Source organism: Apodemus sylvaticus, chromosome 7 (genome assembly GCF_947179515.1).
Source record: "Apodemus sylvaticus chromosome 7, mApoSyl1.1, whole genome shotgun sequence".
NCBI classification, from domain to species: Eukaryota; Metazoa; Chordata; class Mammalia; order Rodentia; family Muridae; genus Apodemus; species Apodemus sylvaticus.
The window spans coordinates 45,687,370-45,705,362 of record NC_067478.1 but is presented as its reverse complement, the minus strand read 5'-3'; the positions used below and the strand labels follow the sequence as shown (position 1 = coordinate 45,705,362).

The window sequence follows — 17,993 nt, the reverse complement described above, 5'->3', positions numbered from 1 at the left end:
ATCCATACAGAGTCACTCACAGATGACAGAGCTTTCTCTGCGAGGTGTTGCAGGGGTTTGAAGGGAACACAGACATGACGATGAGGATAATGAAAAGCATTTTTTTTTTCAAAAAAAGGAAACTGAACTTGTAACAAGTGTACCATCTGAAAAGAAACTAAAAGTGAATGAGGTTGATCATTGCACACAGTGGAGAGACAGGATTGACAAATGAATGGCAGCCTTAGAATCCATTCCCAACAAAATAAACAGAGGTTGTTGAAAGAAAAAAGACATTTGGTTAATGAGCTCAGTGACTGTGTTTAGAACACCACCTGTGAGTGTGGTTTGAAGAGTGTTTACAGAAAGATTCAACATCCAAAGCAGCACAAACAAGGAATTATTCCAATGCATTCATTAAATCGATTACAAGAAATAATCGACAAACTTTAAGATAGCTGGAGAAAACATATCCATAGCACAGCAGGAGACAAGAGTGGTAAGGGCATTAGAACAGTCAACGCTGTGAGGCAGCCCTGAATGGTCAGTGGTGGGAAGTGGACATACCAGTCACAACACTGGTATGTCAGCAAACAAGAGAATGACAATGGAGCAGAATCTCTCTGGAAGAGATAGTAATATGCAAAATAATTGTGCAGGATAAACATATAAGAAGCCTAGATTATATTAAACCAAAGATCAAAGTATGCAGAGAGGACTCCCAGAATAGATCTTATTCAATGTCATTATATATATATATATATATATATATATATATATATATATATATATATATATATATATACATATGCACAAAGATGAAATTCAGCAAGCTTTATACTGGAACCATGACAGCAATAATTCAATGCTAAAGGGGAAAAAGAAACAACAAAAAAACCCCACAACTTTTAATCTAGGTTTTTATACTCAGAAAAATAACCTTTCAAAAAGAAGGTGAAATTTTGCGGTTTTCCCCCAGTTAAAAGCTATCACCAGTGGGCTTGCACTACAAGAACTGGCAAGGGAAGTTCTTCATGAGAAGGAAAATGAAACAGAGAGAAATGGGGAGCTCCAGAAATAGTCGAAATGAAAGTAAATACGAGAGGTATTTCTGGACTGCGGGCGTTGCTCAGTAGCACATGCTCATCCTGCACAGGGCCCTGGATGCAAGCCCCAGCACCAAAGCAACAGCCACATGCAGTGCCCTCATCTAAGTTATTTTAAGAAACACTGGCTACTTAGGGCAAAAATAGACGCAATGTCCTATGGGTCTGTTGAACATGTGAACGTGTAATGTATCACCCAAGTAGCATGCATGAAGATAGGAAAGTATTAGAAATATGTGGTTATAAGAGATTCTTTCCAAATGACAGTGCTATGTAAAAGGTCATAGTCAGTTACAATTTTACAAAAGAATCCATAGGGCCTCTTAACGTTTAAAAATTATGAGCCAGTATTAGAGGAGAGTAAGAAATAAATTAATCCCAAAACAGAGAACAAAGAAAGGAAATAGAAGAAAGATAGAACACAGCTAACCAACAGGATGGTTGTAAATGTATCATCTTACCAAATAAATCAAATGAAAGGTATATAAGTCAATGCTGCCCAATAGAAACACGAGCAAACAAAGTTCTGGTAGTGCTTTTTTTTAAAAAAAAAATAAAGAAGCCTAGATTATATTAAACCAAAGATCAAAGTATGCAGAGAGGACTCCCAGAATAGATCTTATTCAATGCCATTATATATATATATATACATGCACAAAGATGAAATTCAGCAAGCTTTATACTGGAACTATGACATATGTATACACACACACATATGTATATTTGAAAGCTTTTAATTGAGAGCTTGCTTACAGTTTAGAGGGTGAGTCCATTATCATAGCAGGGAAGGCAGCATGGCAACAGGTAGGCGAGTTTGGTGCTGGATAAATAGCTGAAAGCTACGTCCTGATCTCCTGCAAACACACACACACACACACACACACACACAGAGGGTGGGGGTGTCAAGGCCACGCTTACTAATCCTTCTAATCTTTTCAAAGGGTTCCAGTTTAACGACTAAACATTCAAATGCATGAGCCTGAAGGGGGAGGCGTTCGCGTTCGTATGAAATCATCACTCTTTGTGTCTTCCTTTGTCTCTCCATGTAATGTATGACCTTCCTCCCCACAGCCTGGCAATCTTTTTTGGTTTTTTGTTTGTTTGTTTGTTTCCAGTTGCTTGAGAAGTAAATACTGATTTTTTTGTCTTTGTTTTTTTTTTTGGGGGGGGGGGTTGGTTTTGTTATTTTGAGACATGGTTTCTCCTTGTTGCCCTTGCTGTCCTAGAACTCAAACTTATAGTGATCCACTTGCCTCTGCCTCCCAAGTGCTCAGATTAAAGGCATGTGCCACCACTGCCCAGCACTAATTTTTATTTTAATGCCTTTTTTCCTTTTATTGAAAATAGATTTATTTTTCATATAACATACCTTGTGCTATTCTTTCTTTTTTTGGTTTGTTTGTTTGTTGTTTGTTTGTTTGTTTTTTCAAGACAGGGTTTCTTTGTGCAGTTGTAGCTATCCTGGAGCTATCTCTGTAGTCCAGGGGAACCTCAAACTCACAGAGATCTGCCTGCCTCTGTCTCTGAAATACTAGGATTAAGGACTCATGCCACCACTACCATTCAACACTCAAATAATATATCCTTCTTCCCCTCCCACTTCCCTTCCAACTCCCCTCCCATCTGGATCCACCCCCCTTTTTGTCTTTCATTAGAAAACAATCAGGCTTCTAAGTGATTATAATAAAATATAATAAGATAATATTGTTGTGCCTGTTTTGTGAAATCCCAAAAGACCACCAAGAGGCCGATTTGATGCAATCTCTGAAGGATCTTTATTCAAGCTTGAGCCTGGGCTTACTGCCATTACTGACAAAGCAGGACAGGAGGGCGAGGCTCCAAGTTCTTGGTGAGACAAGGTTTTATAGGAAACAGCGATTAAGGGGGGGGGGGCAGGAAGGGGAGGGCAAGTATCTAATTGGATGAGTATTATGGTATATGTTGCCCTTTAAGCCAACAGGTGGGTGCTCTGAAGCAAAACCACGAACAATAATCACAAACAGGCCTAAAGTACATCTGGAACTACCAGACTAATCCTGATTGGCCATTGCTGAGAAGTAGTTAGGGTCTAACTCTGGGGTATGGGCCAGGGACAAGGTCTTCCTGGAACTTGGGTGCAGCTTAAGTACATCTGCAGGTCAAGTTCTCAGGCCTCTTTTCTTTTAAAATAGAGGCTGGTCCCAAGATGGAGGAGGTTTGGCCTTTCAAAAATTAACACTTACACATTGGAATAGTACAAAACAAACAAACAGAAGGAAAAGAGCCCAAGAGAGGAAGGACACAAGAAACAGATATCAACACAGATACCAACTCTTTTACACACACAGGAATCTCATAAAGAACAACAACAACAAAAGAAGCCATAATGTATATGTAAAGGATGTCTAGGGTAAAAAGACAGAAAAATAAAATTAAAAAATAAAAAAGATAAAAAATAAAAAAAAAGATAAAATTAAAAGAAAAGAAAAGCTCTGACAAGATATTATGAGACAAGAGACCTCCATAAATGCCATTGTATTTGTTTTTTTGTTTGATAGACACATTTTAAAGCAGTAGATGAAATTAACTCAGTGTATTTTAATGTAACCTAGATAAAATAGTTTTAGCATATAAATAAATCCATTCATATATATGTACACACACATACACACACACACACGCACACACACACACACGCAGGTATATATACAATATGTAAGGCCATATATTCAATCTCCACCATTATAAAAGGGGGGAGTGGTGGAGAGATACTCAGCAGCTAAAACAGCTCCCTACTCTTTCAGAGGCCTAATTCAGTTCCTGGCACCCATGTCAAGAGGTTCACAACTACCTCTAGGTCCAGCTCTTGGGAACCTGAAGCCCTCTTCTGGTCTCCTCGAGCATCCATATGCCTGTGCATATACATACAAAGATGCATATACTACAAAATAAAATAAAACTTTTTATATAAAAAGGAAGGAAAGAAAAAAAATACCCAAGTAAATGCTGTTTATAAAAATACTCAATTTAAATGTAAAGATATGGGACAATTAAAAATAAAGGAATTAAAACTTTCACCAAAAGAAAGCTACTTTAGATTTGTTACTATCACACTCCAGAACATGAAAAGGGTTCATTCTATGATAGGGAGGTAGTTTACTAGGGAGGCATGGCATAACTCTGTATTTAATGTTTCCAAATGCATAATCTCTAAAACAACAGAAGTAAAAGAAAATTAGGTCTAACCATAATTATATTTAGATGTGTTGACATTTTTCTCAGTAATTGATAGGATAATTAAATTCCACCAGTAAGACATGAAAGAGCTGAATAGCGTTGCCTACCAAGTTGATAGTGTTGATAAAGCACACTCCACTCCCAAATAGCCAAACGTGTACTTTCCAAGAGTATAGAGAAACATTTCAAGATGGACCATGTCATAAAGCATAAAGCAAAGCAAACCCTGAACATCTCAAAGAGCTGTGATTTCTGACCACAGTGAAGTTGGCAAACTTGTCAAAAGAGTATCTAAAAAATCCTCAAATACCACGAAAATAAATGATGCATATAGGTTACAACTCTCTCTCTCTCTCTCTCTCTCTCTCTCTCTCTCTCTCTCTCTCTCTCTCTCTCTGTCTCTCTCTGTCTGTCTGTCTGTCTGTTTCTCTCTCTCTCTCTCTCTCTCTCTCTCTCTCTCTCTCTCAAGTGCTGGAACTAAAGGTGTATGCCACCATTCCCAGACACTACTTTTGTTTATTTATTTTTAAACTTTTCAAAACTCTGAACTTGAATACTTCTAGCACTCCTTCCATTCTTTTCCTAGCTCAAACTCTTTCTATATGGTTCCTTTTATGGTATCTTCTTTAATTTCTACTTATATCTTCTCTCTCTATATATAATATGTATTGATAATATAATATAAGCTATACTTATATTCAATAATGACACTTACTTGTGGGTATTTAAGTGGGTTGTTTGTTTTCTTGATTCTTTGATATTTGAGTTCTTTATATATTCTGTATGTCAATCTGATATAAGATATATTTATACATATGTTGCATATTATAGGCATGCACAATGCATATATATACATACACAAATATATATGCACACACACATATTCTGTATCCATTTAGATTTGCTGGTATGTACATGTGTCCATGACTAACCACTTGGGTTTGGATGTCCTATGTGGAAGTTTGTCTCTTGAGGAAACTAAATTTCCCTCACTCAGAAGCCAATATCCACCTGTAGTTCTCTTCATGCAGGAGTGGGGCCACGTGGAATATCCCCTGTTCATGTTGGCATGTCAACTGGTATTGCCATTATGCTGGCAGCCATATTGGTGAAATTCCATGGGTGGACTTGTCTTGTCATGTCCAGGGGGCACTGTCTAAGTAACTGGTGTCCTGCTCCTCTAACTCTTAAGCTCTTCCAGCCTGTTACTTCATTTTCCCTTTGTTGTAACTTTAGTTGTGTTGCAGGTATAGCCTCAGGAGCCAGGTACTCCACAGTCCCTTATTCTCTGTTTGACCCATTGTAGATTTCTGTAATAGTCTCTACCTGCTGCAAAAAGAAGCAGATTAAAAGCTATACTTACCTGTGGGTATAAAGAGAGCATATTTTAAAAATTGGGTTCTTTGTTTTCTTGATCCTTTGATTTCTGAGTTCTTTATATATTCTGCCTATCAACCTTGGATAAGATGTATAGTTGGCAAAGATTTTCCTTTTTTTTTTTTTTGTGGGCTTCCTCTTCATGTGACTGATTGTTTTATTGCTATAGAGAAGCTTAATCTTATGAGGTTCCATTTGTCAATGTTTGTCCTTAATTCCTAAAAAAAAGGGAGACATTCAGAGTCCTTCCCTTCAATCTTGTAGGATTATACTTATATTTCCTTCTAGCTGTTCCATTGTTTATTTCTTTCTTGATTTTTTTCTTTGACCCACTCATTATTCAGTAATGTGATATTTAATCTCCATGAGTTTATGTATTTAATAGAGGTTTTTTTCTGTTGATTTTAAGCTTTATTGCACTGTGGTCAGTAAAATGCATGGTGCTATTTCAATTTTCTATTTGTTAGCAATTATTGTGTATCCCAGTATGTTGTCTGCTTAGAAAAATATTCCATGAGCTGCTTAGTAAAATGTATTTTCTTTGGTGCTTTGATGGAATAGTCTGTCAATATCTATAAGGTCCTCTTGATTTATAATGTTATTTAATTCCAATATTTCTTTGTTTAGTTTTTGTTCCAATGACTAATCTATTAGGAAAATGGGGACATTGAAATCACCTACTACTGCTGAGTTGGGGTTAATCTGTGTCACTAAGTCCAATAGTATACAATTTACAAAACTTGATCCACCAGAATTTGATGCATAAATTATAATGTATTCTTTGTTAATTGTTCCATTGATCAGAATAGAGTACCCTCCTTTATCTCTTCTGACTAATTTTAACTTGAAGGCTCTCCTATCTGATATTAGGATAGTGAAAGTTGCTTATTTGCTGATCCTATTTGTTTTGAATATTGTTTTGTATTTTTGCTGGAATGTGATATTTATCTTTGAGAGCAAGGTGAGTTTCTTATGGAGAGCAAAGAGGTGTAATTTGTTTCGTATTCAATTCAGCTAACCTGTGTCTTTGATTTGGGAATTGAGGTCATTAATATTTAAAATTACTATTGAGAAATTGCATGTTGGTTGCTCTCATTTTGCAGTTGTGTTTCCGCTGCTGGTGGTTTTACTCCTATTTTTACCACAGTAATTATAGTTTCACTGTTTCCTTTCTGCAACTTCTTCGCTGTGCTGCTTCTCTTCAGTCTGAGTATGAGTTCAGTATTCTCTGTAGGGCTGTGTTTGGTGGATGTGAATTCTTTTAGACTGTTTATATCATGAAAAGATTTTCTTCCTCTTTCAACTGTGGCTGATAGTTTTTAGGGGAAAGGAGTATGAGTTGGCATCTGTTGTCTTTCAGGATGTTCAGTACATTGCTCTAGGCTCTTCTGGCTTTTAAAGTCTCCATTGAGAATTAAGCTGTTATTCTGATGGGTTTTCCTCTTTATGTGTCTTGTGATTTTTCTCTTGAGGATTTCAATACCTTCTCTTTGTTCTGTAAATGTATTGTTTTAACTAGCATCTTAGTTGAAGTTTCTATGGCTGTGTGATAAGATACCATGACCACAAGTTGCTAAGAGAGGAAAGGGTTTATTTCACTTCCACTTCTATACCACAGTCCATTACTGAAGGAAGTCTGGGCAGGAACTCAGGGCAGGAACTCAGAGGCTTGAGCTGATACAGAGACCATGAAAGAGCACTGATTAATACCTTGCTCCAGATGGCTTGCTAAGCCTGATGGACTACCAGGACCACCAGCCCACTGGTGCTGTCCACAGTGAGCTAGACCCTCCCACATATATCAATCACACCGGCCAGTCTTGTGGGGGCCATCTTTTTAACTGAGGTTCCTTCCACCCAAATGATTGTAGCTTGTCAAGATGACATAAATGTAGCCAGCACAATTGATCTTTTGCCAACTTGACACACAAACACATTACAGTTAAATGGTTAAACGGCAACCTTTCCTTTCTTGTTCATCACCAATATCTCATATTAATAACAGTATCATGACATAAAATACAAATAACTTGGAAGTCCCACAGTCTGTAAAAATTTAATCTCTTGCAAACTTCTGAAATCTCTTTCAATGTTCAAAGTCTGCCCCCAAATAATCCAAAGGCTCTATAAAATATACAACTCTCTCTAAATATTCAAGTCTCTCTAAAATTCTAAAGATTTTAAAAATAAATAATACATATTTTCTTATTCCAAGAGTGATCAAAACTGAAGTGCAGTTGTGTACAGCTCCATGTCAGACTCTGGGATGCAGTTCTAGGCTCCAGATGGCATGCTGTAGAGTCTCCTAGGCCAGGCTGATCCATTCCACAGCTCTTACTGTTCTTGATGATCATCCCATGGTACTGGCAGCTGTAGCTGTAGTTGATTAATCCTCTCTAATTTCCCTGACAGTGGAAGTGCAAGTTCCTCACTACTGGCCCAACGCTCTAGCTTCTTGAATGAAAGACACACACATGTAGCCTTATATTTAATATGCCTTAATCAGCTCAATGACTGGGTCATTCCTAAACTTCCACTTTGCTAATACCTCTCCCCTGATACTCCTGAGTTATTACTTACTAAAATCTATATTCCATCTTTGCTACCCTAGACCCAGTTGTGGGGTGTAGTGCGGGGAGGGCTGGGGTTTTCTTCCACGGCTCTCACATGATTAGTATGCCTCTCTTCCTGCTTCTCTCAGGCAGATCTCATTCCTTTCATAGCATGGTTATTCTGCTTCTTCAGTTCCCTTGCCTGTGAATTCTAACGTCCTGCCTCTGTCTTTCTGCCCAGCCATTGGCCGCTGGCAACTTCATTCACCAATCAGAACAAGCTGACAGGAACCCTCAGCGTCTTTTGTGCAGGATTCTCTTGCAATTTGGGACCCCAAATAACATAATACAAGCATTAAACCAAATCCACAACAGGTATCTCCAGATTATGGGGGTTTCTGCACTGCTTCTGGGCTACATCTTCTCCAATAGCCTCTCCTGGGCTCTTTCTAGGGACTTTTCCCTCTCTCTCTCTCTACCACAGGATGCCAAGTCTCAGCTTCTCTCCATGACCCAGTAAATCCCCAGGCTTCTTCTGTGACTGAAGTTGCATCTTCATCAGTGGTCTCTCCTGACGTTGACAGTGCCAACCCTTAGCTCTTCATGAGTACCAGCTGGGAGACTCTTCTAACGTTATTAAGTTCAGCTACCAGCACAAGGTTCAGCTTTGGCCCACTCTGGACTACAGTACAGCTTCTGTGTACTGACTCTGAGGAAAAACTTCCCAGAAGATTTTACCTCAATGATACTATTCTTCTCTTGTTCAAAACTGATTCTTCAGCTCCATCTGACCAGCACTGATTGTCCCAGCAAAGCAAAAGTTTCACTTCAGTGGTGATGAACTCTTGTTAATCACAGCTGATTCTTCAGCCCCAGCTGAATAGAAGCATAGATTTTTATTTTAAAATATCGCATAAATGGCCCTGATAGCGTCTTTGCTTCCCTCTAAAACATCACAAGCTAACCCTCTATTATCTGTACTGCTCTCAGCATTATCTTCCAAATTCTCACAATGGCTTATCAAACTTTGAACATTCAATGGCTTTTGTAGACCAAAGTTCCAAAAATCCTCTCACAATCCTCTCCTTAAACACACGGTCATGTCTGTCACAGTAATAGCCCATGACCTGGTATCAATTTATGTCTGAGAGTTTCTAGTGCTGTGAAAAACCACTGTGACTACATAAACAACTGCCGCCAAATTTGATGGCCTGAGTTTGATCCCAAGGATACACAGGGTAAAAATACAGCAGAAAGTTTTGAAAATTCTCCACTGATTTACACATGTGCATCAAAACATATGTTCTCCTCCCTCAACAGATGCATAAATCAATGTAATAATTTTTAAAAATGAGTAAGACATGAGCACATTAAACCCAAAGCAAATGAAAGGGGATAAAAAAAACCTAAGAGCATAAGTCAGTGGAACGGAAAGCAGAAATATTTCTAAAACAATGAAATAATGGGTGAGTCTTTGAGAAAAGACAGGCCAGTGGAAAAATAGAAAGTTATAAATGCTCAGAACATGAAATAGACATCATCATAGTTCACATTTATATTAAAAGTATAATGAAGACTTAAGTTCATCTCTATGTCTGGCATTAATACATTGGAAAATCTTGGAAAGATACAAAACATCAAAGTTTTCATAAGAATTCAGTGCCTGGAATGACTATTTAAAACAAACAAACAAAAAACCAAATCAAAACAAAAAAACACAGTACTGCAAATCTAGATGCTCGAATGACTTCTTTGTTATGTTATTCTAAACAAAGATAAAATGGAACAAATTTCATATAGACTCATCAGGAAAATAGAGGAGAGGAAAATTCAGTTAGCTTACTATGACTGGCATTATTCTTTTAACAAAATGAGCTCCTGGGAGCCAGTATTCCTCAGAGATACAGGTACTAAAATCCTCGGAATAATACTCATGTATCCCATATAGCCGTATGGGATAAACAAACGTAACAGGATTAAATAAAGTTTATCTTGGGAGTGCAAAATTGGTTCAGAAAAATCAATGTAATTCATGATGGTAAAAACCAAAATGAGAAAATGGATATGAGTCTTTAAATAGACAAAGAAACAACATTTTACAAAGTCAGAGACTAAGCCATTGTAGAAAATTCCTAGAAAGCTAGCAATGAAAGAAAAATTTCCTAATCTGTTAAGTAACTACAAAACTATACCAAATGAATTCTTTACATTCATAGTGTGCATGTGTTTCCTGCAGAATGCGGCTGAGGCATCCATTCTCTACACTTCTCTTAAATACATCAGGTTTTAATTCACATCACAAAGCAAGAAAATGAATAGAGGACTATACATTATACAGAAAATGCTTTTTATAGATTATACAATAGCATATTTAACAAACTCAATGGAAGTTATACAAAAGCTACAGGAACTAACAAGTGAATTTAACAAGGTTACAGGCTCAAATAGCAGCATGAAATATTTATTTAATCTCTATACATTAACAGTGGATAATTATAATTTAGAAGTCATCACCATAGATATTGTTGAGGTATACATTTTCTTGAAATTAATCTGTAGGTTCAGTGCATACTCATTCAAACTTTTGTGAAAATTGATAAAAATTATTTAGAAATTAAATGAATGTAAAACAACTAAAACAATCTTGAAATGAAGCAGCAGAACAGATTTATATATTTATATTTCAAATTATCAACTGATTGTGCTTTAGAGATCATGAAACACAAAGCAGATAAAAAAACTTAATTTTGAACAGAGGAGTCAAAACTCTTTAGTTTAGTTTATTTAGTAGGGGAAAAATAATCATTAGAAGCATAGGAACTATAAGATATGCACAGGATTAATTTTGACATTATCGCATACTATGTATAAGAGTCAATTCAATTTGATCACATATCTAGGTATATGATTTAAGACAATAAACTTAAATGAAAAACAAGAAAGATGTCAGTGATTTTAGAAGCTAAAGTTATAAAGAAAATAAAAGGTTAATCTGGCCTCCATCCAAATTAAAACCGTTCTCCAAAAGTCAGTTAAGCAAAAGAAAAAAGACAACACATAAACTGGAGGAAAATATTTGCAAGACACATACATCTGATACAGGACTTATATGTACAATGTATGCAGATTTCTTAACTTTCAGTAGTAATAAAAATGTATTCAAAAATCTAGCAAAAGATCCGAGCAAATGCTTCACCGTGGAAGAAAAGTAGGGGGCAAATAATCATAGAGAGATGCCTCACGCCGTCATTTATTATGAAGATGTGGGTCCAAGTCACCCGTGCTAGCACGACCCAGCCTCAGGCTGGCCAAACACCAGTGCAGGTGCTGCTCTGAACTCACAGCTTGCTGGAGAGGGTCGCAGCAGTGTACACTTTGGAAACGAATTTTCAATCTTTTCATAAACATTAAACATATACTTTCCATGTGATTCCACCAGAGAACGGAGCATATATCATAAGGAGAAAACTGCCCCCCCATATACATATTTGTGATGGCATATACAGGAGTGTTTAAGCTTTTGAAGAATAGACTCAGATTGGAAACAGCAATTTATGAATGAATTAGGCCATTGTGGTTATGTCCACATTATGGGCTACTATCTGACAACAAGTACACATAAATAGCAGATTAGCAGATGCCGTAAACTTCATAGCATAACACACTATGCTTAGTGAAATCATACACAAGAGCTGCATACTGTGCTATGCCATTATATGAAATTCTAGAAAACCATAAAGCTAGCAAACTAGTCAAGATTGCCTAGAAAGAAAGGGTTAACTGCAAAAGGAGGGAGGACGGTGAGAATGGAAGAGCTCCAACCTGGGCAGAGTGGTGCTCACACTCTGTATTCCGCTTTCTAGGTTCCTGGAAGCACACACTCAAACTCTATCAATTTCACCTTCATGAAATACACTTCTAAAACACCCACAAAGCATGTTTATCCAAGAAAAAAATCGAAAACCTTTTTATTGGCCCCATACTCCCCACGGTGAAGTCTGACAAGCCCAAAAGGAGGGTGGATCTGAGGCGGTGACTGAGTAAGAGAGAATAGCCCTAGGAGAGTGGACAAAAGACTGAGTCGCCATTGACAATATAGGAAGGGTTTTAAGGCACTCCTGGAGGTGCGTAGCATATTAAATGCTCCGATATTGGACCCTGGGTCTTGCTACCTCTTCTCTCGTGCCCTCCCTCTTTTAAGTATTTTGTCTCACTCTTCCTTCTTGGGTGTCCGTGAGCAACCTGCATAGCTCTCTGCTGAAGCTCTGAGCTTTTACACTTTGTCCCATTTGCTCTCTCTAGAGCAATTGCCAATTGCCATGTTTTGATTCTTATAGCAGTGATGACCCAGCCACAGCTTTCGAGACTCTTCTCTATGCTGTCAACCTTAAGCAATGAAACCAGCTACTTTGAGGCTGGAGACTTAGAATGGTAGAGATGGTCTTGGAGGGAGGTAAAGGTGGAAAAAAACAAGGGAGAGGAACGTTGTTTCAAAATCGTTCTAGATTTTAGCAGCATTCCCTCACAACACCTTCTATGTCCTCTTTGAGGAAGACAACACATTGGAAGCCACTTTTTTGGATATCAGTTTCCCCGGGAGATTCGGAAACTTTTGACAGGCTGTCATCTTACTTCTGGAAGTCCTCAAACCAGGCTGTGGAGTTGGGTCTTGAGAACACCTCAGTAGGTATCTGATACCCAGTTAGACATTCTCTCTCACTCCGTGCTTTATACAGAGCTGAGCAAGGTGCAGTGTGTTATTTCATGCCCCGGGACTTCGGCGGTTTCTGCTGCTTGGGATGCCAATCCTTTGACCAGCTTTACCCTCCAGTGCCACTTCAGTGAGTAAATTCTTACTTTCACTTCCAGAAATAGCTTAAAAATCCCCTTTAGAATACCTCACTGACCCTGGAGGCTTGTGCCAAGCCTGTACTTTCTAAATTTTTTCTTTTATAGTTCTTCTTGAAAATGATGTTGGAATGTCTTTTGCCCCCTTCTTACTTAATTCTGACTCATGCAGCTTGCTTAATAGTTGACACTCAGCAGACCATTAACCAACATTTATAAAATTGATCATTTCTTTTCTCCCAATCATACATTATATGGAGAGTAGCATTATTCTTACTTAATTATTAGGCTTGAGAAGAGGATAAACCCCAAATCCCTTCCATGGAAACTAGTTACATGATGAATCAACACTTAACTAAAGTGGATGCCAAACCTCAAATCCTTGGAGAGAGCTGTTACGGGGACTTCCAATGGCTGCTGAAATGAGATATATAAATAGACAGTAATGCAACTCAGTTTTCATTAAAGAGTTCTCTAAAGATAAAATAATAAATTCACTTTTGCGATACTTTTGGCATTAGAAGTTCGCTACATTAGCTTGGAAATTAGATGGAAAGTCATGAAGCAGTTATGTAAAGTAAATTTTCATGGGGCCTAATTCAACCTTACGTGAGGCAAGTGCCAGTGCTAACTCAACTGATTTTTTTTTAAAGTACTTTTAAAGTGCTATAATTCAGTTATCTACTTACTCTTAGAAGTTTGAATTAAAATGTGATTAGTGGAAATTTTCTAACCACAGCAAATGAAATAAAAGAATACTGTTGGCATGGAAGACAAGCACATAGTTTGTGTGTGTGCAGCCTATGCTCATCTCTTCAGGAGAAACTTAATGACACGCAGGTGAACGTACAGACGCTTCTGTAACAGTCATAAGAATTCTGGGAGAGAAGGAGCAGAGAGCTCAGAACGGGGCCTAAGATCAGTGTGATCAGTCCTTGACAGTGCCAATGAGACTTGAAAACAGAAACTATCACTAATTTAAGTCCAACTGTTACAGCTGTTTAAAAAGTACAGGCCCAAGTCAAGAGAGGAAAGCAGAGGTATCAAAATGCAAAAGAACAAGAACACTAAAACCAAACAAACAAAAACAAACACATCTCCTGCCTGGTTTACTCCTTAGCACCATGATCACAAAACAGAAAACAAGAAGTAAATATAAACCCAGTGAACGTAGAAATTTCTCAATTTTAATAAAGTGTGCCAGTCAATCTTTAGTTTAATGTAACTGGATTAAGAAAACCCCAGGGTTCAAGGCCAGCCTGGTCTACAGTGAGTTCCAGGTCAGCCAAGGCTACATAGAGAAACCCTGTCTCACAAAACAAAGAACAGAAGAAGATGAGAAAGACGAAGAAGAGGAAGAGGAGGAGGAGGAGGAAGCAGAGGATGAGAAAGGGGGAGGAAGAGGTGGTGGTGGAAGTAGAGGAAGAGGAGGTAGTGGAGGAGGAGGGGGAAGAGGAGATGATGGTGGTGGTAAAGGAAGAGGAGGAAGAGGTAGTGGAGGAGGAGGAGGAGAAGGAGGAGGAGAAGGAGGAAGACAATAACAACAACCACCCCAAGGAGATTAGCAAGCACAGAAGATAGATACTTGAAAACATTTAAGTTGAAATAATAAAGCATAGTAAGTATGGGCGAACCCACAGGCAAATGTTCAAGAATAGTTTGAGAGTCTTAGTTTACTAGCAATGGAAGTGGAATTGGAAGGAGACATTGGTTGTTTCTTAACTGTAATAGTTGGATTGCTCACAGGAAAATATAAATTGTCTCCAAATATAAAAGAAGGCCTGCCTACCTGAAGCAGCAAAGAAGTCAAACTACCTCCAGGAACATTCAGCGTATGGTCAGTCAGTCCTTACTTTTTTCTTTATTTCTTGAGACTCAATGAAGATCTTTCTGAGGTCTTCCTGACAAGCCAGAAGACTTCACATCTGCTGGAAGATCTGACTGTAATTCTATTCCCCGACATATCACTTTTTCCAAAAATCTACATCTAGAAATATAGAAACTATTTTGTTTATGTAAATTCTGCCTTGCAATTATTTCCTTTTTTCATTCATACCATTCATAATACTCAACAAAAAACATGGGAATCTAGTTAAGACAAGGGATGTAACACTTACTCTTAATATCTTCCTGGAATTCATGTATTATCTACTGGGGAAAACATATAGAAATCAATAAACCAATGATATGGAAATCAATGATATGGAAATCAATATAGCATAGTAAGGAAAACAGAGAAATCATGTGAAGAGAGTTGTACCACATATTAGTTTCAGGGTTAGTATGTCAAGATGTTATATGTAAGGTGCAACCTGAAGAATGAGGTATGTGTCTGTTCTAGAAGATTGACACATGCCAAGCTCTGGCAAAAGAGAAAAACTAGCAAAATGTGAAACCCTGAATAAGGCCAGGGGATGAATACTGGGCAGGGTTGGAGAAGCAGAGGAATAATAGTTGGGGATTGTCTTAGTTAGGGTTTTACTGCTGTGAACAGACACCGTGACTAAGGCAAATCTTATAGAGGACAACATTTAATTAGGGCTGGTTTACAGATTCAGAGGTTCAGTCATTATCATCAAGGTGGGAGCATGGCAGCATCTAGGCAGACAAGATGTAAGCAGAGCTGAGAGTTCTACATCTTCTTCTAGCTGCTAGTGGAAGACAGACTTCCAGGCAGCTAGGATGAGGGTCTTATAGGATGTGGCCATGCCCACAGTGACACACCTATTCCAACAAGGCCACACCTCCAAATAGTGCCACTCCCTGGGCCAAGCATATTCAAACCATGACTGTATCAAACAAAGTGACTTGTCTGGAGCTTGTTCATTAACATGGGAAACAATGAAGGCTTTCATCAGGGAAGTATGGTCATCTTCTGGTTGCTTTGTGTACTAAGAAGAGGTCAGAGAGCATGATTACATGCAGAAACACATTGAGTCTGTCTTCTGTCCTGAAGCCAGGCTATAATCGTGAAAGCAAAGTAGGTGCTAAGACTGAGGGCCTAACCTGGGCCAGGAAAGGTACCCCAGCATGAATGAATTATGACATACTTACATTTCATGCGATGACATAGCCCCCTACACCAATAACATTAATAATAATAAGTAATGAGCCATAGTTCGTAAATCTAGTACTCAGGATTCTGAGGCAGGAGGGCTGTGAATTGAGTACTATCTGGGGTACACAGCAACACCTAAGACAGCCTGGACTCTGAGACCTAGTCTTAACAGAAATACACCATAAAACTCCACAAAAGATAGGGATATCAGAGGACATCGTATTGAGACAACATTTTTAAAGCTCTCCATCTTGAAGCAATACAAAATGGAAATTACTTTCAGGCAGGCAAAGATGACAAGAACAGAAAGAAGAGAGATGACAACTTCCCCCGCCTGCTTCTGATACTATTTCCTCCAGCTCCTGCCTTTGTGAATGTCTTCAGCTGATGTAAGGAACCTATTCTTGACTACAGGGAACATATGTTGTTTCTAAATGCTATGCCCTTACAAACAACTTACATTTTTCCCTTTTTTTTTTGAAAGGATATTCATATTTGATCTTTGTGAAAGTACCATCATCTGAGTAGGAGCATGATCTTTTGGATGGTTGATGGAGCTATGAAAACGTTTTACTTTTCCTGTTCACTAAAGCATGAAATGCCGCTGGCTTTGCACATGTAATGTGATTTGAACTTTCCCTCTGTGACCACACCATCCCAAACCGTGGGTCATCTGATCAGCAATTCCTCGATTTGCATATAGTCATCCTTATCAGTAACTCATTTCGTGCTATATTTTCCATTTTTGCTTTGGGTATGTTGACCTAGTTCTGATAAGTTGCGTCTTAATATATCACAGATAAGTCATTTGTCTACAGTGTCTACTTAACCTGCTAATGATGATGATGATGATGATGATGCCTTTGGGGGGTCCCTTTGAACTGAGTTTTTCTGTTTCTAACTCTTTTTAGGGCGCGGTTCATGCGATCCAAATTATGCATGGAAGGAAGATGGCGTTCTCAGGCTCTGTGATACCCAGAGCTCACTAATGTCTAAAGGAGGAGGGAAATCTGGCTGAGGCCTTGAAGGTCCTGTTCTACCTCCAGACATTCTGACCTTTTCAACAAGCACATGCTGATGTTCAGCAGTCTTATCTTCAGAATCAAGAATCCTGATGGTAACTTGGCAAAAAACGCTTAGAAATATGGAACCTCTCAAGCAAAACTCTCCAGGCAATGAGACACGATGAAAGCTTTTATTTTATATAATTTAAATCCCATGTTTAAGACAATTGTTTTATTTGAGCTGGAAAAACATTTATGATCAGAAGCACTAGTGTTTTGCCCCCCTGCTCCTCCCCTCCCCCCCAGAAACGGAGATTGGTAGAGGCTTCTCAAGCAATCAAAAGTGAAACTGCCCTGTTAGATTTCTGATAATAGTTTTCGTGTTTCCTGAAACTAAAAATCTAACTCCAAATGAAAAACTAAAATACATGTGGAATTACCAGTAAAAGCTAAAAATCAAAATAACTGAGTATCTAGAGCAATCTTTAGCTAAAAGAACAAAAGGGGAGGACTGGAGAGATGACTCAGCAGTTAAGAGCTCTGACTGTTCTTCTGAAGGTTGCTGGTTCAAAACCCAGCAACCACATGGTGGCTCACAACTATCCATCATGAGATCTGATGCCCTCTTCTGGAGTGTCTGGAGACAGCTACAGTGTACTTACATATAATAAATAAATATATCTAAAAAAAAAAAAGCAATAAAAGGGGAGTCATGCTACCTGACACTTCTGGTAGAATTCTGTTGACATCAGTGACAGCATGCTTAAGCTGTGCATTCAGTCCTAAGCACTGGGAAAAAGTATTTATAGGTTAGAATATACGGATGTAAATATACATACACACACACACACAC

General features: G+C 38.2%; 1 long non-coding RNA gene across 2 annotated transcripts in view; it reads left to right on the top strand.

The window, feature by feature from the left end:
- Window positions 1-17,792, top strand: part of LOC127688770 (uncharacterized) — a 33,285-nt gene extending 15,493 nt beyond the window's left edge. For both annotated transcript variants that reach the window (XR_007978752.1, XR_007978753.1), the window contains one exon: window positions 17,048-17,792. This is a non-coding gene — a long non-coding RNA (uncharacterized LOC127688770). The remainder of the gene's footprint in view (window positions 1-17,047) is intronic.
- The last annotated feature ends 201 nt before the right edge of the window (window positions 17,793-17,993 follow it).